General features: G+C 36.9%; 2 protein-coding genes across 4 annotated transcripts in view; one reads left to right on the top strand and one right to left on the bottom strand.

Moving 5' to 3' along the window:
- Window positions 1-24,657, top strand: part of CTNNA3 (catenin alpha 3) — a 596,807-nt gene that overhangs the window by 243,587 nt on the left and 328,563 nt on the right. The window contains exon 1 of one of the 2 annotated variants that reach the window (XM_019474931.1): window positions 11,987-12,048. The exons of the other annotated variant lie outside the window; for it this stretch is intronic. The gene's annotated coding sequence lies outside the window, so the exon portion shown is untranslated. Of the gene's footprint in view, window positions 1-11,986; window positions 12,049-24,657 lie in introns of those variants that run through there. 2 annotated transcript variants of the gene reach the window in all.
- LRRTM3 (leucine rich repeat transmembrane neuronal 3) overlaps window positions 1-24,657 on the bottom strand; it is a 91,252-nt gene that overhangs the window by 63,732 nt on the left and 2,863 nt on the right. The window lies entirely within an intron of this gene.

The following is a 24,657-nucleotide window of genomic DNA, read 5'->3' as shown; positions in this document are numbered from 1 at the left end:
TAGAGCTTTTCAGAAGATGAAGTTTGGAGCTACTTCTGTTTTATTTCATTGAAGCTGACTGGAGAATCTAGTCAAACCAAGGAAATTTTTTTCCCAGGCACCAGCTGATCTGGCAACTATAGCTGCATTAGAGCGCTTACTAAATGAAAGCACTGGTGTGTTACGGGCTATGCATTAATGCAGATATATTAAAAGTCTTCTGAAGATGTTGGCAGAATTCTCATATTGCTAAATGAAATACAAATTAAGGTTAAATTGCTAAATCCAAATCTCTTCTGTATTATAAAGCTTTTCCTTTTCTCTTACTGTTGTAAGAGAAGAAGTACTAGCACAGCATATTAAATTAATGTTTCTTCTAGAAGTCACAATGGTACTATGTAAGTAGAGCTGCTCAAAAAGTATCTTGTAGAAGTTAATAGAAAAATATTTCAAATCTTTGCAGCAGAAGGTTTAATTATGAGCTGCCTAACATGCCTGGGCAGGAAATGAATGCCCTTCAGTTCCTTCAATGTCCTGAACAGCCTCACAACAGGGGGAGATTATCTCTCCCAGTATTATGTTTAAGGCTGAAGAGTGGGCAGGCATGACAAGGAAGAGGATTGAAGGTCTCCATCTCATCGACCCCTCAGACCGTGGGCAGCACAGTTGAGCCAGCTTGCCAGGCAAAATGGTCTACACTAAATACTAGCAGGAAGAGATGCAGACTGCAGCAGAAAGTGCACAGCCTGAGAGAGAGGACTCGGGTTGCTGGTACCCACGGACATGTAAAATTTCTCCAAATCTGAGCATGCTGTACAACTTTTAGATATTTAGGGTATAGCTTTAAAACTAGCCTAAATCAGTTTTTTTCATTCCCCTAGGGTTCTGTTCAAGGAAGTGGTGATTAAAGTGAAGATGGTGGCTGTGAAGGACTGGTTTTCGAAAGAAGGAGTGTATCCCTTGTTTTCTTCACTTCCTGTTTTATAGAACAGATTTAAAGATCCATTTGTTGGGGTTTTTCTTCCTTTGAAGTGTACGCGTGACACACTAGGCACAACTTTTGTTTAGCTTTATAAAACTGCAGTACTTCAGTGAATCTCTAAGGCTTTTGTGCCTGATCTTGGTTAACGCGGTGCCCTTCCAAAGAAGAAACTGCTACGAGGTAGAAGCAGAAAACAGCCACCATACCTGCGTTTCAGTGCAATATTTAACACTGTTATATTAAACTGCAGAGCTATAGTAATATTTTTTTTTTATTTTATTTTTTTTTTTATTTTATTTTAATCCCTGTGTGTCTCCAGAAGTGCTTGGATTCTCCTCTTCATTATCCTACTTTCCCTCTTACTTCCCCCCTCTCCCCACTCTCTTAACTTTACTCTTTCTTTCACTTCTACTTTAAAAGCTCATCAATAGGGGTGTGCTGTACAAAACCAGAAGCTTGCTTTGAGGTCATGGACCTTGGGCCCCATGTGTGAGTTGACAGGGAAGCTTGAAGGGGAAAAGGAAAAGAGCTGCCTTCTGAATCAGGCACAGGCAGCTTGGCTTTTGGGGGAGGAGAGGGGCAGTAACACATAGAAGCAGAGCTTTCTGGAGGGACTTTTTAACAGGGTGTCCCCCTGCCTGCCTCCTTCTTCCTTTGGTGAGCTCTTACTTCAGTCTTTCTTGGGGGCATCCACTTACATACAGCCTTCCCTTTGCTTAGGAGAAGGGTGAGTTCATAGATCTTCACTGCCTGGAAACTGGCTGTCTTTCTCGTCAAAAACTTTAAAAGTATGTTTGTGTTAGGTGTCTGCCATGTTGTCAGCTATCAAATACCTATTGGAGTGTGATGAATAAGGGCTGGGAGAATTTTGGAGGTAGGGGAACAGTGATGGTGAAAGAAAAACAATATGCCTATTTTAAACTAGCAACTTGGGATTTGTATAATTATGGTGTTCAAGCAGCAAAATAACACCACTCCAGGAATTAATTTTACCTTGAAATAACAGAAGTGAGTTGGAGGAAGTTGTTAGTGGAATGGATGGAGCTAACTTTGTCACAGAACCACATAAAAAAATGTTAAATTCCAGTATTTAAAGAAGTACCCATTGGTGCCCAATTCTGTTAACCCTTGAAAATCCCAGCTGAGAGAGATGGAATTGAGAGTCTAGAAAGCTGGATTTTATTCTGTGTGTGTGACAATTTTGATTTTACCTTTTACAAGTCAATCTCGCAACAATGGACATAATTTTAAGAGCTTTCTAGATTTTTAATTAAGAACTAGTTGTAAAGCTTTCCCAGCTGTTATTGGAGTCCTACATAGAGTTTCAATAGCTTTGTGAGGTGTGACTTTGCATTACAAGAGTCTCCTTAACCCTTTGTCAAGACTCTGTAATTGTCCATTTGCCTATTACTTTGATTCTTTATTATTGCTCCTACCATTTCACGTTAGATGGACATTGTGTGTACTGGTCCCCAGTTCCTTGTGTTCAAGGCTTCTTAATAAGAACCTGTGTCACACATGCTGCCTTCTGACCTTCTGATACAGGTGTGGCTTCAAAGCATTAGATGGCATGCCACAGTGATTAATTTACTTATTTTATCCTTGAATTTCATTTGAATTTGGGGGTGAATTCTGGCTGGTGCTGATGAGTTCTTACAGTTTACTTTTTCAATTTATTCTGCAATGGAATGTCAATTCTTTTTGGTCAGATTTTCAGCTGCATCGTCCTTTGGGAAGGGTTCATTTATGGAAACCTCCCAAAGATTTTCTGCACTAAATGTGCAAAAAGACTCATGTAGTTTTTCTGCAATCACTGTGTCTTCTGTGGATAGTCCACCTTAATGATCCCACAGACTTTGACAGCCTTCCTGCTCTTGATGAAAGGGTAAAGAAGATGTGTTATAGCTTACTGTACTGTTGCAGCTTGCTCCTTAAACTCTTTTGTGGTCTGTCATACTGTGTTTTTTACAACTAAGCTGCCATGATTTATACTCCTTTCTGTTATACCGATATGAATATGCCATGATCTTTTTTGACACTGTTGTTTCTTACACCCTCTCTTAACCTGCTGTTTAAACACAATGGCTTTTTTGCTGTTAGTCTTTCAGCAGTTTTTTTTGAGGTGGGTGGTATATGCTTGCTCTCACCTTCTACTATGCTATGCTTACATAACCTTCATGCTACTTGCCAGTACTTACCTTTTGATTTGTTTTCTTTTAATGAGCTTTCTTTTTTATTTAGCTCACCTTTTTAAAATCAAGTTATTTTAAAAGCCAAGATTTTTTTTGACTTTTGTCTGCTGTAGAGATGTTGAATCGAAATATATCAGGGTCCCTCTTACAGACTGTCTTCTTGGTAGTAATATTCTCGATGAGGTCCTTGACGTTGCTGACGACTGTGTCACAAGTTGGTTTTCTTTTAGTGGGTTCCCTAATATTCGGTCGACCGAATAATTTCCTAAATAATTTTAAAATCATTTGCAATAACATATCCCAGAGAGAATAATGCAAGACAATCTTTAGTCTTATTTTTGCAGTGAGATGCATAAAGCTATATAATGAAATAGGATTTTGAACCACAGCAAATTTTGGACTCATACAGCAATCGTGTTCCCTCCTTTCTCTTACCACCAGGTGCTGTTTTACAAGTAAGTAATATTTTACATGCAAGCAGAGAACAGCTGATTTATTACAGAAGTGAGAGAATATTTAACCTTCTAGGGGGCTGTAAGGACAACATCAGCATAAATACACCTAATCTTGATCTGATAATAGCAGGCAGATGAACTAACAATATTCTGTATTACATGGAAATTCCTGTAAGCTAGTTGCAAATGCCTTTTCATTTAAATTTTGTTTGCTTAAATTGATTACAAAAAGAAAAAATAAACCCTGCTCTGTTGGCACCTGCAAGATAGATATTTCTCTTTTTTTTTTTTTGTAAATAAAGGTCTGCATTTTATTGACTATGAAGATTGCAGTATTTCTGCTTTTGCACAAGACAGCTAGTTTTCTGAAGCTTCTTTCTCAACAGCTGTGTTAAATGGCTTCGTATTTTGAAAAGGTATGCCTTTTCTAAATACATATCTACAAATATTTGAAGTACATTAAGAATGAACACTATACAGAACTGTGAAGGGAAAATGTATATGACCAATGTTCAAACCAGAGCTAAACTTTTAAAACCCTGTTTTAGCCACCTAAAGAGAAATTGCCTATGGAGACCTGAATCTTAAAAAAAACCCCACTATTAAAGTAGTCATCCAAATGTTATTTTAAGAACATCCATCACCTCATTCAATTTGATGGAATTAAGCAGGACTATACATACCACTAAGATTTTTACTGTGTCTAATTTAGATGGATGGATGATGGGAGACTTAATTCATAACTTAGGGATCGAGTTTGCTCCTGTGAGGTTAGGTGTGGTTGCCTGGTCTTTCCTCTCCCACATTCCTCATGCCAGTAATATACCTATGGAATAGAAGTTAAGGTGCTTGTGTTTGGATTTGGTAGCCTAGCTATGAGAACACAGGCTTGTATCTTTTTATGTGGATTAGCTTTCAAAAGAAGAAGTTCTGTTTGGATTATAGTGCCATGAAACTATCTGGAGATATCATTTAATGGTATTTAATTATTGTCATTAATAAGCAGTGGCTCCTGTTTTTATAGATGTAAGATGTATAAAAATATGTTTACTTAGAATGTGTTAATCTATGGTGTCTCCATTTGTGGCATAAAGAGGGCAAATTATCTTTTTAGTGAAAAATAGCTCAGAACAGACAGTATTAGTTTTTATAAGATGGTATTTTAATAGGATAGCCAAAAATGTGACTGATCTCATATATGTGTGTTATAAACAAATAATGTACATAATGTTATTTTTCTTTTCTCTTCAGTATGGAGGCATTCATGCATGGATTGTTAGAATAACAGACGTTACTTGAAGTAAATATGCCTTTATCTAAATATTATCTATGCTTGTAAACTTGCATGCTGTATGTGTCTAGTATTACATATACTTCTATTTGCCAACCGTAAAATAAACAGATTTTTATTTTTGGCATTTACATGATTTTGCATTGTACGTCAATAAGACTCTAATCAAACTTAATTCTACACCCATTACTGAATGGTAGTTTTTAACATAATAAGTCTTGATTTTCATATTCATCTCACTGATTTCCAAAGGGAAAGTGAAAGAATTGAATTCTCCCTACAGAATGATAGCTTTGTAATAAACTTTTCTAGATTTAATCCAGTGCATATGAATGAAGATAACAGCTGTATCTTTACACTCTGTTAAGCCTTAGTGTTTTGTAGTATGTCTAGCCTAATATAAGCACATCCTCTTGGAAACTAGCATTAAGCATAATTAAATCAGAAAACAAATAGTAAGGATAACATTATGGGATTGACCTGAACTCACCAGAGAGAAAAGTTCAGAACCACTGCTGGTAGATACTTGAAATATTGCACACAGCTGCTTTTTATCAGTCTCCTAGACATCATGTCAAGTAGATGTGGTAAACGGGGGCTAACTACTACTGTCTTAGGTGCTTAAAAGCAGCACCAACCCAGAAAATAATGTGGTTTTTTTTCTAGAACAGCTAATAGTTAATAGTTAACAATAGCTAATCAGTACTGTCTGACAGGGTAAAGAAGAGCACATTGACAGAATTTATTTGGACTCTCAGAAAGCCTTTGCTAGGGTTCCTCATAAGAGGCTATACAGGAAACTAAATAGTCCTGAGGTGAAAGGGGAACTACTCTTCTGGGATAGGGACTGGCAGGAGACAGAAAACAAAGAGAAGGAATGAAAGTCTCAGTTTTCCACATGGCAAAAGGTTAACAGCAGGAAGCCCTCAGGTATTCAGGTTAGATTCATGTGGTACAATTTGAAGTCTCTGTGAAAGGGAAAATGGCAAAATGTGCAGATAATATACATTTGTTTAGGTCTGTCAAACCTAGGAAGTGCAAGCAGGACCTTCCAGAACTCAGCAAAGCTAGGTGAATAAGCAGCACCATACCAAGCAAAATTAATTGACAAATGTAAAGTAATGCCTGTTGGCAATGGTAGGAATAATTTGAACTAGAAACATCTGCTGCTAGTATTTAAGCAAAGTGTTAGCAGTGAAAAAAGTGTGTGGTGTCCTTCTGGACATTGTGTTCAAAAGGCTTCTTCAGTGTACAGTGATGACATAAATGGGCTTATATGTGCTAGACTAGAAAATACACTGTAAATTAATAAATGCCTCTGTGTAAATATTTCACCTTTTCTCTTGAGTCTATGGTCAATTCTAATTATGTAATATCAAGGAAGCTGAGCAAAATGTTTAGAAGCATTTGATTCAAGGGATGGAAAATTGATTTTAAAATGGCCTATTAAAATCTTTGTATTCACAGTCCATAATTCATCTGTAGAACTTGCTGCCAGAACTTGGTGATGTTAAGGTTTCAGTAGAATTTCTGTATAAAAAGATTTCATTTCTAAATATATAATGAGAACACTTAGAAGTATGTTATTTAAAATTAAAAGTATGATACGTGATCCACATGCCTGAAGGGATAATATGTTAAGGGCTAAGACAGTAGCATCTTTTTCTCTAACTATTGTAGCCTGTCTTTTATTAATTTTTTCAAATATGTACTTCTACCTGTTGTTAGACACCGGTTACTCACAATTAGAAAGCCAGCTAGGCAGGTCCAGTATGACATTTCCTAGTGTGATTGTGATATCCTTAGCTCAGGAGAAAGCACAAATAGTTAAATGTCCTGTATGTATGTATATTCCTTCAATTTATGAGGTATTACAACTGTCTGTGCTTCTGCAAATGCATCCCTGAATTTAAGGTAGATTATTGTATCATGTATCATAATGATCTGAGCTTTCTAAACAGAGTCGCAATGGAATTAAAGAAAACAATTTTCATGTTGGTATTTGTTTCCGTTTGATTCTGAGTTTCTCTAGAGCCATAATCTCATTAGTATTCCAACACCTTTGTAATGCTAATGTGGTCAACGGAAGTTGGAACAGAATTTTCAACTTGTTAAACACTACTTACACCCCCTCCTCACCTGCCATCATGTTTTGCAGGGAGAGAGGGAGAAAAGCAGCATTTGGCAGTTTGTAGCTGGTCCTCATTTAGGAATGTAGGAGAACTCTCCTGAGCTACTTCTACTGTATAGGATGTGGTTTCTTCATGCAGAGGGTAGGATAGCATGTTCCCTGGTGTCCAGTTCCTTCTTGATAATGCCCTGTTCCTTCTGCATGGGCAAGCCTAGGTCTGTGTGCTCAGCATGTGTTACTTTATTATAATATTTCTTATATTAAAAAAAAAAAAATTGACTATTTCTTTCTACTTGTCTGGTTTTTGGATGACACGTCTTTCATTTCTGTATGTAGTGTTAGTGGTGAAGCATAATACTGACGTGTGGTCATTGCCAGGATAGATCACTGCTTGTCTTTATTTAAGCTGGATTTTATTAGTTTATCATAGGCAGGTGTGTTTCAATGCTACTTGTTGGTACTAATATAAACACTAGGATCAAAATGGGTTGCTTTTGAACAGTAAACTTGGATCTTTTGGAAATGATAACCACAACATCAGCATGCTCTTGCTAAGTCATGTTGGGTAGGACAAATAGTAGAAACCAATATACAGGGATTAGCGATGAAACTGAATTTTGTCTGGCACTATAAAGACAAAGTTATTATTTCAGCTGTTATTAATAAAAAAAGTTTATTAATACTAGATTATTAGATGCTAAATACAAAATCTGATTTTAGTCTTTTTCTCAATTTATAGAAAGTATTCATCTGAATAGACATTCGCAGTAATAATTTTACAATAACCTGACTGTACGTGAATCTCTAAGCAATCATGTATTCACATCAGATCATGAGCCACTTTAGAAAGAATAACCATAATTCACAGAGTGGAATGAGTCTTTTAAAACTAAAAAACTCAAACTCTGGATTTATTATGGTGGTCATAATTGCTGGAATGGATATTGTGAGAGTTTTAGTTTGTTTATTTTATTGAAAGATATACAATACTTTTCAATGCACTGTTGTTCTACTGTCAAGCATTATGTTTCCCTAAAGTTCTGGAGGCCACTGTCATCTGTTTTATATTTGTCAACGTATGAGGAAAGCCTGCCAAACCACAACAGGCCTACGTGATTTCTGTGGTGTATATAAGCTCTGAGTAATTTTAATTTATGGTTTGACAGGCTATAGATCTTCAAGCAACACTTCTGAAAGTACACTATTATGGGATTAAGGTTATATCTTAATTTAAAAAATTCTGTACCTTTCTAAATTCAGATGATAGTGTCTGGGGTTGCTCCCTTGCTGCTGCATAATCCTTCGCTCTCACTTCATCTGACTCATGTCTCCTACCCAATTTCCACTTTCTTTGTGAATAAGAAGAAACAATAAAATAATATTAATGAATGAACTTTAAAAAATTGAGTAAGGCTATAGAAGGAATAATATATAATTTTCACTGTGTAAAATGAGTTTATGTTAATCTGACAAGCACAAATGTGATCAGCACTGCTGCTGAAGTAGGGGCTAGACAGTAGCTAAGATGAAGACGTAATTTTTACCATATATGTTGGGGTGAAGGCAATTCCCATTAGGGTTTCCTGAACTGCAGCTAAGAGCTACACAATTTAGGAGAGCCAGACTCCCTTGCACATTTAAAGCTGTTTGGCACATCTGAGAGTTACAGCATACCTGCCTTTGGGAAAAACCTATGAAGTTTCTCTGATGGTTGTGAGGCACCCATCGCTGTGTGTGATGGGTGTTCTTCCCACCCATCTCACAAAGAGGTCACAGTTTGAAAAAGTTCTTAAAATGCAGTGAGGAGTAGCCCTTTTCCCAAGTACTGATAATGTACAACATTTATTTGAATACCAGTTTTAAGGTATAAACAGAAATGGAAATCCACTCTGGCTCGATTAAACAAAGTTGCTCTGAGTTGCGTGGAATAGGCAGTCACACAGATCTAATGGCCAGAGCTGGGGTGGCGGGGGGGGAGGTCCAGCATCTGCTCCCAATGCTGCCATAGTCTGTAAGGAAACCAGATCGGGTGTCTTTTCTGTATAAATGGCATTAATAATGTCTTGTAAAGTGTTTCAAGACTCTCTAATGAAAGGTGCTTCAATATTTTTGTTGTTAAGGTTACTTTAAGGAGTGACATTTATTTCTAATTACAACTAATTAATTCTATTATGAAGCAGTTGGGGAGGAATGTTATAATCTCTAATTTATTAATTAATAGATACCTGACTTGATGAGCTGTTTATTTTCAGTTAGAAATTCCTGGAAAATTAAGTGGTTTTTTTTTATATTTGATACTAAAACTCCGAGTAAGAATAATAATTACTTGCCAGATTGATGAGTTTTATTTCTGCGTACAACAAGCAAACAAACAAAACAAAAGAGATGTAGTTCTGTTTTACTTTGTTCTTGTTAAGGGTATAATTTAGAGGAAATCTTTGTCTTTATGCCCTTATCTACTGCCTTCCCAAAACATAAACAAATGTGAAGGTGAGCAGACAAAGATCACAACAGATATTTGGCTCACTGGGGGACTGACTTGACTTGGAAAAGTGAAAATAATTTGGTGTTTTGTGGCCTCCTTTAGTTGGGAGGAATTGGGGGCTGGTGGGCAGTAGCCTGACTCCTCTGCAGCAGCATGCTGCAGCGTGTCAGAACATTGCCTGCATCTGTTGCCAGACCTTCCCACCTGGAGTATTAAACACAGGAAATACAGTGATATAAAAGATTTACAGAATCCATTACTGAAAGCAATCAGCCTGTAAAACTCAGAAACAAAAACACAACCCTTTTTACAGTGTGTGGTGGCTCCAGGTTCTTCTCCCTGAGGAGGATCTGGGACATGACGTAAAGGGTATTATCAGCTGTTTTTCACCTATAGGTCAAGATGGCCTGAACCCCCTGAACCTGATTTTTAGGAGGCATGAAGAATCAATGGTGCCATCTTCCTTTCCACTGAACAGATTGGCCTGCTTGCCCTCTTCTACAGCTTTTGTGTGTAATAGGAGCCAATGAATATTATTTAATCAATCAAGCCTTTGAAAAATATAATGCAAAAAGGGCTGTTTATGATTAAGTCATCCTTCCCCTGTTAGTGCTGACTTCCCTCGCACCTTGTATAGTCAGCATGAATTTTCTAACTCTTAGACCAAATGATTCTGTACATTTAATAAGGGACTGTAATTTCAACAGGAATAACATTGCATGTTGCATTAACGTAACGCATGTCTGTGAAAATTATGTAAAGCGTAGGCCATTCGTGATTTCTGGGTCTATCCCTCAACAACAGTAGCATAATGTTTCAGCTTCTCCAGCCCGGTCCTCATGCTGTGCAAAAGTGTGTGGATGCTATGGAAAGGGCACACTTCAACTGCTACACATTGTGCTGAGAAGGGAAAGGGGCATGTTAGGTTTCTTTTCCCTGTCTCCTTCCCTCTCTCAATGGCTGTGCTGAAAAGCTGATACTGAGAAGAGTGGATTTGTCACAGCCATCACAAGACATACTTATTTCGTGAGGAAATTGTTAAATGTGAAGGCCTTTTGTTAGCATGATACCACTGTCCTACTTTCATACCGCTGATTTACAAACTGCAGCATATGACAGTCTTCTGTAAAATTTAGCTAAACTTTTGCAATGCTTTGATGTATGAATTAGTTATGAAGGTTAAACTTTCTGAAACGCCCTTGTGGCTTTATGGTAACCATACCCACAAAGTCCTTGCGCCAGTGCATTCTTAATAAGCTCTGTCTTCCTTTGAGTTTTGTGGGACACTTATCCTTTGGAAAGCTCTTGTCTTGAGTTCCAGTGGACCAATCTGAGTTGAACAAAAGGAGAGAATGAGGGTACAAGAGTGATTTCCTGCTTTTTAATAGAGCTTTCTGCTGGATTCATATGGATGGCAAAAATGAAGAGTATGCTGTCCTAGCCATCCCTCCAGCCCTGATTCATCCAGTCTACTGACAAGAAATTCAGGGTTTGAAAGATAGTCAGGTGTTGCCTACCCAACATGACTTCTCAGGGAAGTCTGGGGACTTACTGACCTGGCCACTATCAAACCAGGAGGCATTTCTTTGTTACAAAAGTAGATAGCATCTGTGGTGCAAAGTTAGTGGAAATTTCACAGGATTCTTAGTGAAGATTTGAAAATATCTCTCCCTTATCTATTTGAAATCAAAACTCTGCCACATTAGTCCAAGTCGGGAAAAATATGTTAAATGCCTTGAAATAAATTTTGCATTAGGGCTGGGGGAGGTGACCAGGGGTCTCAGGAAAAGAGCTTTTTAACTTGTGCCCCACATTTGCTTCTTTGCTGTATTTTACTTCAGTTTCAACTCTGCAGCCTGAAGGCTGCAAGCCCGAAATTAAACTCCTAAAATTATAAAAGCTTAAAATAAAGTGAAGGTTAATGGTCACTGGCTTCTTTCCCACAGGCTCTGCAAGCTTTGATTTCTGGAACGTTAATAGAATAGGAAAGCATAAGGCTATTGCTGTTATATATCGTTCTTCTTATAGCCAGTGTTACTACTGTCAAGCAAAACAGCACTTCCTAAAAAATAACACACCTGACCTGACAGTTAACCTGAGAAAGCCAATGCTACTGTTGAAGACCCTGGAAAGTGTACTGTTTTGCCCATTTAAAAAAACCCTCTTAAACAGAATGAAACCAGCGGAAGAGGTATGTGCAGTGATTCTTCACTGATCTATGTTGCTTCAGTGGCATAAAAAGAATGTAAAGGCAATTGGACCGCCCTGAACACCCATTCAGTATGGTTTTGCCAATAAGGGGCCCTTTTGCAGGCTGCACCCTGGAGGGCTACTTGAGTTTCCCCATTAGAAAGGAAAATATGGCTTAGAGAACATCTTCTTTTCAGTCATTTTTGGTAGGCTCTTTGGACAGGTGAATGTAAAGCAGATGAGACCTAATATATAATCTTTCTTTGAAGGATGCAGATGTTCATCAGCTTACTGAAGATTTCCAGTACTCCTTGGAAAAGATACATAGGCCAACCCAATCAAGGTATTTGACTACAGGTCTTGAGTTAGAGGTTTGAATTAGAGGATCATTTTAGAATACTGTCACAAATGATCCATATCAGCTCTGGGTGAATGACTAACTGGTCCAACACATGAAGGAACTGAGTCAGATACTGTCAGAACTGAAATTGAACCAAAGACGTTTCATTTTCAGGTATTCACATGTTTTATGATTATTGACTAAATGAGCCTTGTAATAATCACAGTGATTGTTACAATGTATAAACAGAAATAGGGAGGGGCTGTGTTTTCAAGTGTCTGGTAGTTTTGAGTGGTTGACTTTGAGGCATTCTTTTATTCCAGGCTGTTTTCCAAACAGTTTAATGCCTGTACATCTTCAAAGTTAATACTCCTTTGCAAATCCCCTTCTTTCTCTTACTTACATTAGCATGCAGCACCACTGCAGTATGTTAGCAAATGCTACATAGCAGGTGGATTTCCACTTTCAATCCTGCTCCATCCTCTGCCTGGCACAGGTTTTCTATCAGCTTTTGCAGTTCTCTCAGTTACCCTCCCCCTTCAAAGCTGTTAATACGTTCTCCTGAATTCATTCAACAAAATTGGACTTAGAGATTTATGCTGGAAAGAACATGCGATAGTGGTGTTTGTTTTTTCTTTGTGTTGGGGATGCAGAGAAGTGGAAGAGGAAGTATTAAATTGTATAAAACAAGCATTATATTGAATGAAGGTGCAGGTAAAGGGGCACAGGCTACAGATATTCAGAAGGGATCTCTATGAAAATGAATGTTTTATTTGAAATCTTTTAAAAAGGGAAAAACTCCTTGTTCCAGAGTGTCGATTGGAAATCTTTGATTAAATCCTGAAACAGCCCTATTAAATAGGCGCAAAGTGTTCTGTGGTACTGAGAAAAAAGGGATCATGGGTTATTCAGCTGCAGTTCTAAGAGAGCCTGTTATAACCATGCATTTTAATTAACCAGATCAGCTGAAGAAATGTTGTCTATATACTGCAGCATAGCTGTCCGCCTTGAAAACTACCCTATCGATAAACAGAAAACCTCTATTTGCAAAGGCCTTTTTAAGTACATTAAAAAATGCATTTGGGAGAGATTAATTAATAATTAAGCTAGTGTGGAATTAACCTTAGGCAAATCTGCTTCCTTTTTGCAGTGTAGGGACATATCCTGTCTGTCATATCCATATAGTGCCCCAGTAAAGCATTGATACAAAAAATGCAATTCTTTGTAACTATTCATGCTGTTATGGCAAGGCCTATAATTTGAGATAACTTTTGTTTTCTCATGCATAACAATTTTTGAATATTACATTAATTTTCACTTAAAATTGATAGGATAGGGTTCCTGCTGAAGGTACAGGTAGTCAAAACTACTTTAATTTTTTTTCTTAGTATTTGAGCACAAATCACTTCACTGTATCTCATTTTACTTGTTATTTAATCAATGTGTCTTCTCTACTGGGGGAAGTAATTTAAAACTATTGTGAAAATGTCTCTAATGTTTCTTTGTTACTGAAAGCTTGCTTGCTGTTGGAGCTGAGGTTGTTTGTAAACAAGGCTTTGCAAGGGCAGAACTTGGTAGACTTGGTAGAAATTCAAGGGCATCTGGCATACTTATATGTAGCCCTTGGATTCTCTTTTCATTTCTGAGAAATAGATAATAAAAAAAGAAGAGGAGCCCAGACTGGAGGAAAGAAAGGGAGTGGAGTGGGAGAGAGAAATCTGAAAAAGAAATCAAAATAATGATACTTTTCCTTTCTATGAGAAGTAAGCCTGATCTAGGGGTATCTTGCATTGGGGAAATCGCATAATAACCTTCCTTAAGATTATAAGCACATACAGAAAATCCTGCAATCTACAACAAGGATGAAAATTCGTGAATCCTAATGTTGCTAAATTGAAATGAAATTTGCAAGTTTTGGAGAATAGGGATATGTTCCTCTGAATCTCATGTCTCCCCCCATCCTGCTGTAGTAGTTCACCTGTAGTTCTGTAAACCTCTTTCCACTGTTCTTCTGAATTAATTAAAATAGAAGGTCTATCCAAAATCATTATAAAAACTTATAAGCCCAGGCATGCTGTGCAGTCTGCCATTAGTGTTCATATTACTTATTTGAAAAATTAAAATGCTGGGCAGATAGCCTAAAATACCATTTTGACAGTTTCCTCTCCCCTACTTAAGGTCTTAGCACCCATACAGCTTAAAAGACAGACTCTTCTATTTTGATTCTGAGGCAGAATTTTGGTACCTGCCAGGTGAACTTTGTTACCAGTTTTGGATAGCCATGCTACTGGATGGCTGAGGAAAGGTTTGGGAATATGGAATACTTTTTCAAATGAGCTGCTGGAACTGTGCAAAAAAGTTATCAAATAGCTATAGCAAGCTCTGCGCAGAAGGGGTCTTGAAGTTTGAATCAACAGCAGATCACAGCTGGTTAGTGTGTCATACTGGCTGTTCTGGGAGCCTTCTAGGTTAGGGAAGAAGGTAATCTCTCTTGGAAATGACTGTTAAGCCCCAAATATGTATGCATGCACATTCACAAACAAACAAGATTATTTTAGTATCTTTTTCTGTTGATATTGGAGTGTTGACATAAATATGGGACACTTTCTTAAGTACATGAACTAGGTGGAAATAATGAGTACTTGTAATAAATTCTCACTACAGAGTCTGTATGTAGGAGCATTTTCTTTTCAACATCTCATTAATAAGTTTGAGCCGTTAACAGCTTAGAGTGCTGAATAAGGATTTACTTTTAATTGAAGTCCTCTGTTCTTAGCTGACAAAATGTATTTTACACACTTGATGGATGTAATTAGTATGATGAGGCTTTAAAAGAAATTGGCTTTGTTAAATTTAGAATTTGCCATGTCAGTTTATACATGAAGCCAAAGCGCACATATCGGTAGTTCTGTGGCTTTGGGAAAAATGCATTTTATTACTATTACTGATATATAGGCATTTTTAATTTAGGATACTGTTACAGTCCAAATACAGCATGCTTTCAGATTTGAGAATGCAATCTGTTATGTTATGATTTCAAATTATTTTATACTGCTACAAGATATTTCTTACGTGTCAGAACTTAACATTATATGCTATGGCTACAGACAAACCTGTATCCTTTGGATAGCAAGGAATTGTGCATAATTGTTTAAGTTACTGTGCTTTATTAAGCTTTCATAAAAACAAACCTCCATGAATACTGCTGGACTTCAGTACATGCAAACTAAGGGCTACTGCATACCACTCACAGTCACTTTTTCCCCTACAATGTTATTGCCTTCTGCTCAGCCTGATAGGCAATAACTTCTCACTTTAAAATATTTCAAGGTTTGTCCTAAGAAAGGTCATATGCAAAAATTAATAAAAAAGTGAGAGAATGTTGAGATGCCATAGCTGTGTACTGTAGGCTTCCTTAAGCTGTAAAATAAACACTGGATATAAGTTCAAACTCTCAGTGAAAAGAATTTGGTTACTGGCAATTATGTGCAGACTGCTTCACAAAGTTTATTGCTTCCCCTGTGGCAAACAGTTTAATTTTGGCATACGTATTTTAAAAATTGGAAGCCACTTACGCAAAATGTTGGAGGTATAAAGATTTGCATGACATGTGCTCACATCCTACAGCTCTCTTCCCCAACATAATGGAAGACTGGTGATCAGTGGTCAAAATGCCATTTGCAACAAAGCATACGGTTGGGCTCGATGATCTTAAAGGTCTTTTCCAACCTAAATGATTCTATGATTCAATATACAGGATTCTGATTTAGAATGTTAGAAATTTCCCCCCCATATTCCCTGTGATTGTGACTTATTCACTAAGAAAAATGAAAAATTATTTTTGTGTTGCCAGCATCACTAGGGATGAATAGAAATATGCTGTCCAGCATCATGTATGTTTGAAGTAAATCTGTTCTTTAATGCAGGGCAAGTTACTGGCTAGTAATTGGAGATTCTGAGCTCATATAATAATACTGCTAGTTTTTGCTGCAGGCCCACATTTTGTATCGGTAGTGTAGCCTGGAAACTGTTGTTAAGGATAAATGAAAGTAGGGAAAACTAGACATTTAGTCCCCAAAGTACAGAGACTGTTCACGATAGGTACAATTAACCTTAGGAGGAGTTCCCACTGAAGGGTTTCTATCCCCGTCTGTTGTGATCCTTTCCTGGAAGGTGGATAGTAAGTATATTACACTGTGAGTCACAGGTGTAACATCACATGAAATTCATGTTTGAATTGGAAATTGCTATTATACGCAATGCGTGTGTATTCTGGATAGTACAGTGTGATTCAGGGGAAGCTGGCTGGTACGAAGCAATGTAGAACGAAGCCTGCACTGTTCTGAGGATATGACTCATATTACAGATGACTGGAAGGATAATACTGTGATATGAAAGTGTTATATTACAAGTCATAGTGCACTGCTAACAAAACTCTGATGTGCTGGAGTGATTATTTGATGTTATTCTTTTTTGAAGAGGAAAAGATGATCCTTTTCTCAAACTTTGGCTAAATATTTTTGCATAAGATTACTATGATTGTTATTAGTGAGGAACGTGGGGAATAAACTCATCTGGTTAAAAAACAGACTCTGGAATCTGTAGCTGTTTTTTAAATAGGTAATTATTTTTCTGAGGTCAGTTAATTTTAACTGTGTGCCAGGAATTAGTGGCAGTCCCTTTTGTAGTAGGTCAGAAGGCCATTTCACAGTATACACCCTTTTTCAATATGCACATCATTGAGGTACAACTGCTTCCTTTCACTTGCAAGAAAACTTGCCAAAGTCTCCGGGAAGGTAATTTTTTTGACTAGCTTCATGAAGCTGGTTAGAGCACTTCATAGACCTTACAAACAGAATGTTCAAATTTCATTCTGGGGAGAAGGGGAGAGGAGATCATGTTCTGTCACAAAGGTTAAGAGCTCAACTAAGAAGTGGGTGGGATCCGGGTGTTTAAATTCCCATTTGCAACTTTGAAAATCTTTCCTATAGTCTGTTTTGAAAGAAACAGGATAATCTTTAGGAAAATGAAAAATTAGTAACAAAACACTAATTAAGATGAAGTCTAGAGTGTTTTTCTGTTTGACTCCAGTTTGCATTCTGTAAACCGTATTCCCTTTTTTATACTTTTACCATCTGTGGCTTTTGTACAACTTACCACAAGCCAAATAGATGCTTCTGCATAGCGTATGTTAAAAAAAAAAAAAAAAAGAAAAAGAAAAGCAAACAAGAAACAATGTGTATGCTAGAATATACATTATAAAGTCTGTATTTTGGAATAAGGAATCCGTTTATGACGGTTGTATTTTCAGTGGCTCAGAGATTGCATGACTAATGTATTATTATTGCTTATTATCTACACTCTAGCAAAACACATGTTCAGTCTTCATGTTTCCTTCATCTACAGCTACTTTTAATCTTGAGGGCAACGAAGGGAAGAATTACAAAGGCAGTTAGGATGCCCAGCTTCCACTGGAGATCTTGTTTTGTACCTTTGAACATTTTGTGCACGTTTTCTGCTCTGAGTTACAGCTGAACCAGGAAGGGGATAGTAATCTCCTTACATTATTTTGAAGTTGAGTTGTGAGGTTTTTTTAGCCTTTAAGGAAGTGGAAAATATAAGTGCCTGATTTAAAATCAGAACCATGAGTTCTACAGCACCAATTATTATAGACACTTGTTAAAGAACTGGTATTCAAACATTCAATAAGTTGTTCCTGACCATAAACGGCACATGTAAGACCCAACAACAAAACCCATGATTTGACATGAAGTGCAAAATAAATGCCAGGAGAATGTACACAGCTAGAGTAATGTACATGTTACCAGTTAGCAGTATCATATCGTTCCTACAGATGTTGAAAATAATCATACAAGAAACAACAAAATAGTAAGATGAAATATATTTTGATTATTCCCATATCAGCTCAGTCCCACAGCTTCATAAAAAGGTGTCTTACATTATGAGAAGATATTTTCTCCCTCTCATTAAGTTAGGTGTGAAATAAAAGTTAGAGAAGTTTTTTGTTTGATGTTTAAAGATGCCCAGAACCAGACAGTAGCAATTTTTAGAAAATAGATGCTTAAAATACTTCCAAGAAATGCACAAACATTTATTTAACATTCCAGTTTTGCTTCAGAATGTGATTTTATCTCTTTTAAAACCAGTTGTTTAACTTCCGGAAAAGCTGAGTGATCTTCCCTAACTTTTTACTAGCACTGTAAGCCATATGCAGTCCTTTTCCTGAGTCTTTTCTGTTTTCCATCTCTCCGTATAATTATGCACATGAACAGAAGTGCCCATAAAAATGCAAAGTTTTCATATAGTTAATACATCACACTATGGGATATAGTGCAGGTATAATACATGACAAGTATAGGAGGTACTGCTGGATTTCAAGCGAGAATAACTACTAAAGGCTGAGTTCATGATGACAACTTCTGCAGGCTGCTGCCAATATCAACGTGTTTAGTTTTTTTTTCTTTCAGTATTAAGCAATTAGGTTCCTGAGAGACCTAGCTAGTTAAATGTTTTTTTAGTTTGAAGAAGAAAAGGGTTTGCACACAGAACTGGGCAGATGATTTTCTCAATGGTGTAGTCAAGGAATAAACCTTGTAATGCATTTATGTCCTTGTTTGGAGTGTAAGTAGATGAGTAATTAGGATGTTTTATTTTCATATGTCCTTATGATGTATTAATATAGTCTGGCTGTGCTTCCACAAAACACTTCGAGAATTTGCGAGGTTGAACTGTAATTATGAAGTCCTACATGATCTCAATGCTACTGCTAATGTTGAAGTAATAGAAGTTTAACATTCAGTCAAGAGTGTAAGCTGTGACACATAGTCAATGTATTGGTCGCACAGGAACATAGGAAGGGAATGGTTTTAGTGGTTAAGAAGATACGTTTGAGGGCTTTTTGGAGAACTCTTTCAAGATTATATCTCCAGTCATTCAGTTTCTTCTTGGCAAGCGAGAGTTTGTGAGAAACAGTAAGAAACTGTAAGTAAAGAATGAAATATTTTGTTTTGTTAAAGAGTTTGATTGATTTCAGTAATGAATAATCTTAAACTTGTGATTTTTTTCATATGAATATAAAATATTTCCCGTAATAACTTCAGTAAGTTTCATTAAGCTGTTTAGAAAGAAAAAGTTAATTAATAGGGATTAACTGCCCTTTTGTCCCTTCTCAGTAAACAATACTCATTCTTACATTAGAATGCTAATGCTGTGGTCATGATAGTCTAACAATACGAGCAAGACAAGAATTGTAGGGAGATATGATTTCTATGATGCGTTGGTCAAATAAAAGATACTGCCTACTACTTGCAAATTTTTTTTCATTATTGCTTTTACGATGTTTGTACTCATTCTAAATGAGATTTGCAGTTTCTCTGGTAGGTAAAACGTTGGCCATCAACTCACAGCTAGCCATCCCAGAGTGTCTTGAATAAACTTTTTATTACTTTACAGTCTCCTTGGTGATCTGTTCATAGCTGTTGAACACAGTCACTTTTTACTAATTTTGCGCCCTACTGTGTTCCATTCACCATTATGCCAAGAAATAGTTTGGCTATAATCCTGGGGATCACATCAAAATCCTATACTGTACCACTGTGATAATACCCATTCTAGAAAGCCTAGCTAGGAATAAAAATCAAGGCTATATGTCATGAACTGATAGGTGACCTCCAAACACACCTAAGTACATAAAAAGTTAGAAATACGACTGTATTTCATTCAATGTGGAGTGAAATGAGTTCTTGTGCACCTTCTTAAGGGAAATGAAATCTGTCTGTTATCAACAGAGCTATAACCCTGATTTCATTGGCTTATGTCATTCACTGTTGTTTAAAATTACTGCCAGTAACACTGGCATAGAGTTATTCTGAGGCCTAAAGTAGTTGCGGCAAAACATACCAGAGGTTTGCTGCAAGCAACCTCTGCCCAAGCAAATATGCTGCATATTCATGTCACTGGTGAGTTTCCCATTGTTTGGCTTTATTATTGCTTGTGAATTTCATCTTTCATCATTTGCTTCTGTCCCTTTTGTACATTGTGTGTTTTTGAGATGAAGCTGTTACTTTGACTTGTTCCCAGGTGGTGAGTGCCCTTCTTTAAGTTTAATAGTATCTTTCTCTCATTATTGTAAAAATAAACTAAAAAAAAAATTTTTTTTTTTTTTAAATCTTCTGCTGTTAGGAAGTTGAATGAGTTGTTTGTTGTCTGAGTTTATTTTAAGTCACTTAGTGGTGTTTTATAAGTAATGAGTTCTAAATCAATGGCCACAAATTTGTTACAGCTCCTGTCCTTGCTTGCTTCTTGCCTTTTACTGACAGTAGTGACTTACACACTGGATAGACCATTTCTTGCTAGCATTCATCTACTCTTATTTTCTCCACTCATTCACTACATTCAGGTTATGACTCCTATACACAGAGTTGAAGTTAAAATACAGTTGAATACTTAGTATGCTGAAAGGATTTGATGCTATCGTCGTGTGATACAGAAGAATACAAAGTAAAAAGGCAAATACATCTGTATGTGAATTGATATAGACAATAGATACCTGTGATTAAGCTAACTACCCGCTGGATGTCACTATTGCTCCACAGAAATTCATTTAAGAGAATATTTATCTAGAGTGGCTGACAGCAAAGACCATTAGCTTGCAGCAAAATGAAAATTTTGAATTGTGTTTGCAAGAATATTGTACATTTATGTTCATCTTGCAGTTGCATTTTATATCAAGGTTCACTATTTCATAATAATAAAAAAAAGAGCATTGCCAAACCTTAAGCTGTGATGACTGTGTAAGTGCAGATAGCGAGTAATGAAAACCTACCAGCCAGCAGAGAAGCTTGCATTCATTATACTCAAGCCACTTGTTCTCATTATTATTCTCTTACTCTGCAATTGCTGGAGGTAATCTCAACACAGTGAATGAACATTACCAGTCTCCTTAAATTTGCTTAGTACATTCGTTATTTTCTTTTTCCGAAGATGTGCATTCTGTGTGGCTTATTATTCTGAAATACCACTTGAATATTCCAGGAGCTAGGTCATTTGGTTAAGAGGCCAAGTAGTCCACTGGCTAGGAGGATGTCTTGGTGTGAGGAGACTGGATTATATTCCCAGTACTCAACTGGTGTGTGATCTCAAGCAAATTATCTCAAATCTGTCATGTTTATTTGCCATCTTCTGTCTGTCTTCTCAACATCCCTTGTAAACATTTAATGTAAGAGATTGTTGGAAGGTGTTTGTACAGTGGCTAGCAGAGGAAGTCCTGACTTCTTTTAAGATTTTTGGGGTGCTACAATAAAATGAAACAGTCTTGTTTGGTGATTCCACGTAACATTTGTCTCAACATTGTTTAAATAAATGTAGACTGCAAAACCAATGAAAATGAAAACGGGCATGTAAGAGTACTGCACTTTGTGGCTTGAAAAGCCCTGGTCTTCGAGTGGTAGCTCCAGAACATCATATACGACTCAGGAAAAGGAATAGAAGTTGATTAAAAAAACCCCAAAACCACAACAAAACAAAACCCAGACACCTTCAAAATGCATTGTTGCTCTCCTAAACTTGGAATATGTAGGCAGCATGAGATCCATTAAGGGACAGCCAGCTCACTAGAGGCACTCAATCACATCTCCTTCCTCAAGTTGGTGCCTAAAATACTTGTATGAAGGCTTAGGGATTTGTAAGAGCCGTCATAGCTGTTGCACGTCCTCTGAAGATTCCTCAGCATCACCCCAGCAAGGTTTTAACAGTTTTGTGAGAGACTGGCACCAAAATATCCAAAACCCAAGACAAAGAGGGATCAGAATTCTAGATATCTGCTGCCCAAACTGGAGAGAAGCAAAGGAGAAATTTCTTCTCTGGAATCTTTGAGGCTTGAAACACTTTATTTGTATTCAGGAAAGGGGCAGCCTTTCAGAGGGACGGAAAGTTGCTCAGCTAAGACCAGGTTGTTTCCTATGAGATTATTAGAATTTGTGACTCTGGTGGCCTAGCCACCCAAAACAAGTCACTTCTATAGTGTTTTATTTGACAGTGGTGAGACTAAGTTTAGCTTAGTTCATATAGTCTTTGCACAGATGAAATAATGGGTTTTGTAATGTGTTTTAATATGCTGTGAAGCTGGTTTAAAATGTTTTCTAAGCCATAGCCAATAGAGAGGGATTTAACAACTCAGCTTGCAGGCCTCAGGCTGTGCAAGAAGGTTCAAAGAGTTAAACTGGGCATCTTATTTTGTGTAATCAGACAATGATTTCATTATCAATGACTATAGCAGCAATTGTACATTCATTTGTGTTTGGTGTGTGTTTGGAAATTAATGAAAAGTGAATCTGTGTTTTTTCAGGAAATAAATGAATTAGTTGATCTGAGCATGTCTGTGCTTAAATATGGACATGCTGGATTTTCATTATTTTTGTTATCCATCTATGATTAATGGCACACTGGCCTTATTTTCTTTTTCATGCCCATAATTAAATATTTTTCAAAGGGAGCTAGTGATAATTTTACAGGTATTGCTTTCTGTAGGAGGTTATGGATTGGTTCTTTCTGAGTATTGTTGTGGTTAGAACAAGGCATTAAAGAAACAAAAGGAAGCATATAAATTCAAACTCAGTTATATAAAACTAATTGACAATCACAGTCCATTAAGAAGTTTTAGAAGATGTATTGAATATTTTCAAATAGCAAAAATTCTAAATTAATAGTATGAAATTTTCTGATTGCAGTTAGCACTCCCAAAACTAAATAGCAAAATTTTCTTTTATTTTTATACGTATACATGAATGTACGTATGTTTTGGGCCAAATCTTTCTTGTGGCTGTGCCTAATATTAGTCACCACTGCAGACGCTAAAGCCTGTAGAAGTACAGAGATGATTCTTAACATGAAGTTTACAGCAAACTCTCATCCTTCAGTACAGAGATAACCAAGACCTGCTGGTGGAAAACTGAATCCCATAATAGCTAAGATAATTCAATGTGTATTGACTTTTTAATAGCAACTTTCAAGGTACAACTCAGGTTAAAAATCACAGTCTGCTCAGTGCTGCTAAAGGATCTCAAGCACTTGCATTATTAATTGTGTGGGACCCTCTTTGTACTCAGTAAAACGGGGTCTCAGTGTTGCAGGGTTCAGTATAGTCTCAAGCTTCTACTCAGCTATTTCCTCACTACGGTCCTTGAAAATGAGAATGGTTTCATTATATGAAAAAAACAAACCAAAACAAAAACGCTTCAAGTGCATTAGTTCTTTTTAAGAGATGCTTTCTAGCTTTGTTTGCATTGTATCTAGCATATTTCAAGGTGTTTGACTGTGATAAGGTTTTTTCCAGTAAAAATTCGGAGAACATTCTGCTAAGGTTTTGCTTTTTCTAATCTGCTGCAGTGAAACTGCTTTGTAGAAACATTCCCTCCCAAGTGATTGAAGATGTGCAGTTTACTAAGCCAAATCAAGTTACAAGATAGAGATAATTAAATTACTTACTTGCTTCTATATACATGTTGCTGTATTATTTCAAGAATGAACACCCCCCTCCCCCGCTTCCTGATAATCAGAATAGGAGGTATGATTTATTTGAAAATATGGGGGATGTTAATATTCTTCTTCAACCAACAAAAATACATGACTTTGGGAGAGGGAGGGCAGGGAGTAGCCGGGTTACAAATCTGTATTTTGTCCAGAACTACTGATGAATGTCTACACATTAAAAATTAATATCTGTGAATTCTTGTAATGTCATTAGGGTTCTGCTAAGAGAGAAAAATAATTTGTCACTGATTTCCTTAAGGATTTTTGGATGCACTCTTCTCAGATCAGTGAGTAACCAATTTTCTCTGAAAGCTCTTTGCAGTTGTAGTATTTCTAAAATATACACTGTTTGGCTTTGTAAGTAGTGAAGCTTTATTTAGCTATTAGAGGGACAGTGTGCAAAACACATCACAAAACCCTAAGAAGCCCAGCCCAGCAAATAAAAAGAAATAGAAGAAAATGACAGATTTAATGGTTTCCTCAGTTACATTAATGTCTTTGACAGTCTTGAAAAGAGAATTTCTAATGAGCACTGAAACAAATGTGTGCAGGAAGTGGTCTTGCTTTTGCTGCTGCACATTTGAGTTCCTCTAATTGCATCAATAAGGAATTTCTGCTCCTCATTTAATGAATGCCTTTTGACTACTTTCTGAAAGGCAACTGGATGTAGGGGATAAACACTGGCACCTTTTGTATGAAGTCACACAAACAGGTTTCAATTAATAGTTATCAGCCCTAGAAACAGTGTATTATAATGCAGCAAAGTAAATCCCATTGTACATTTTTATTTTAAAATTTTTATTAAGCCTAGATTTTCCTCTGCTTTGCTTTTGGTGTGATACCTCATGTCCTAAGACAGTGCTTTAACTCCCCACTGGCTTTTTATTATATCTTGTGTTGGGGAGAAATCAGGCATTCTTTCACAGCTGTTCCTGCACCATCTCTCTCCTCAGACAACTCAGAATTCCTATGATGCTACAGTACCCAGGTCTTTAGTTTGTTCTTGGTTCAAAAAGTGAGTTTCAGAGCAAGGGCTGGGGTTGGGGGCGGAGGGGGGGGGCG

The sequence above is a fragment of the Aptenodytes forsteri genome, unplaced genomic scaffold (assembly GCF_000699145.1).
Source record: "Aptenodytes forsteri isolate BGI_AS27 unplaced genomic scaffold, ASM69914v1 Scaffold349, whole genome shotgun sequence".
Lineage (NCBI taxonomy): Eukaryota > Metazoa > Chordata > Aves > Sphenisciformes > Spheniscidae > Aptenodytes > Aptenodytes forsteri.
Note: the sequence above shows the minus strand (reverse complement) of the source record. Positions and strands in the feature narration are given on the sequence as shown.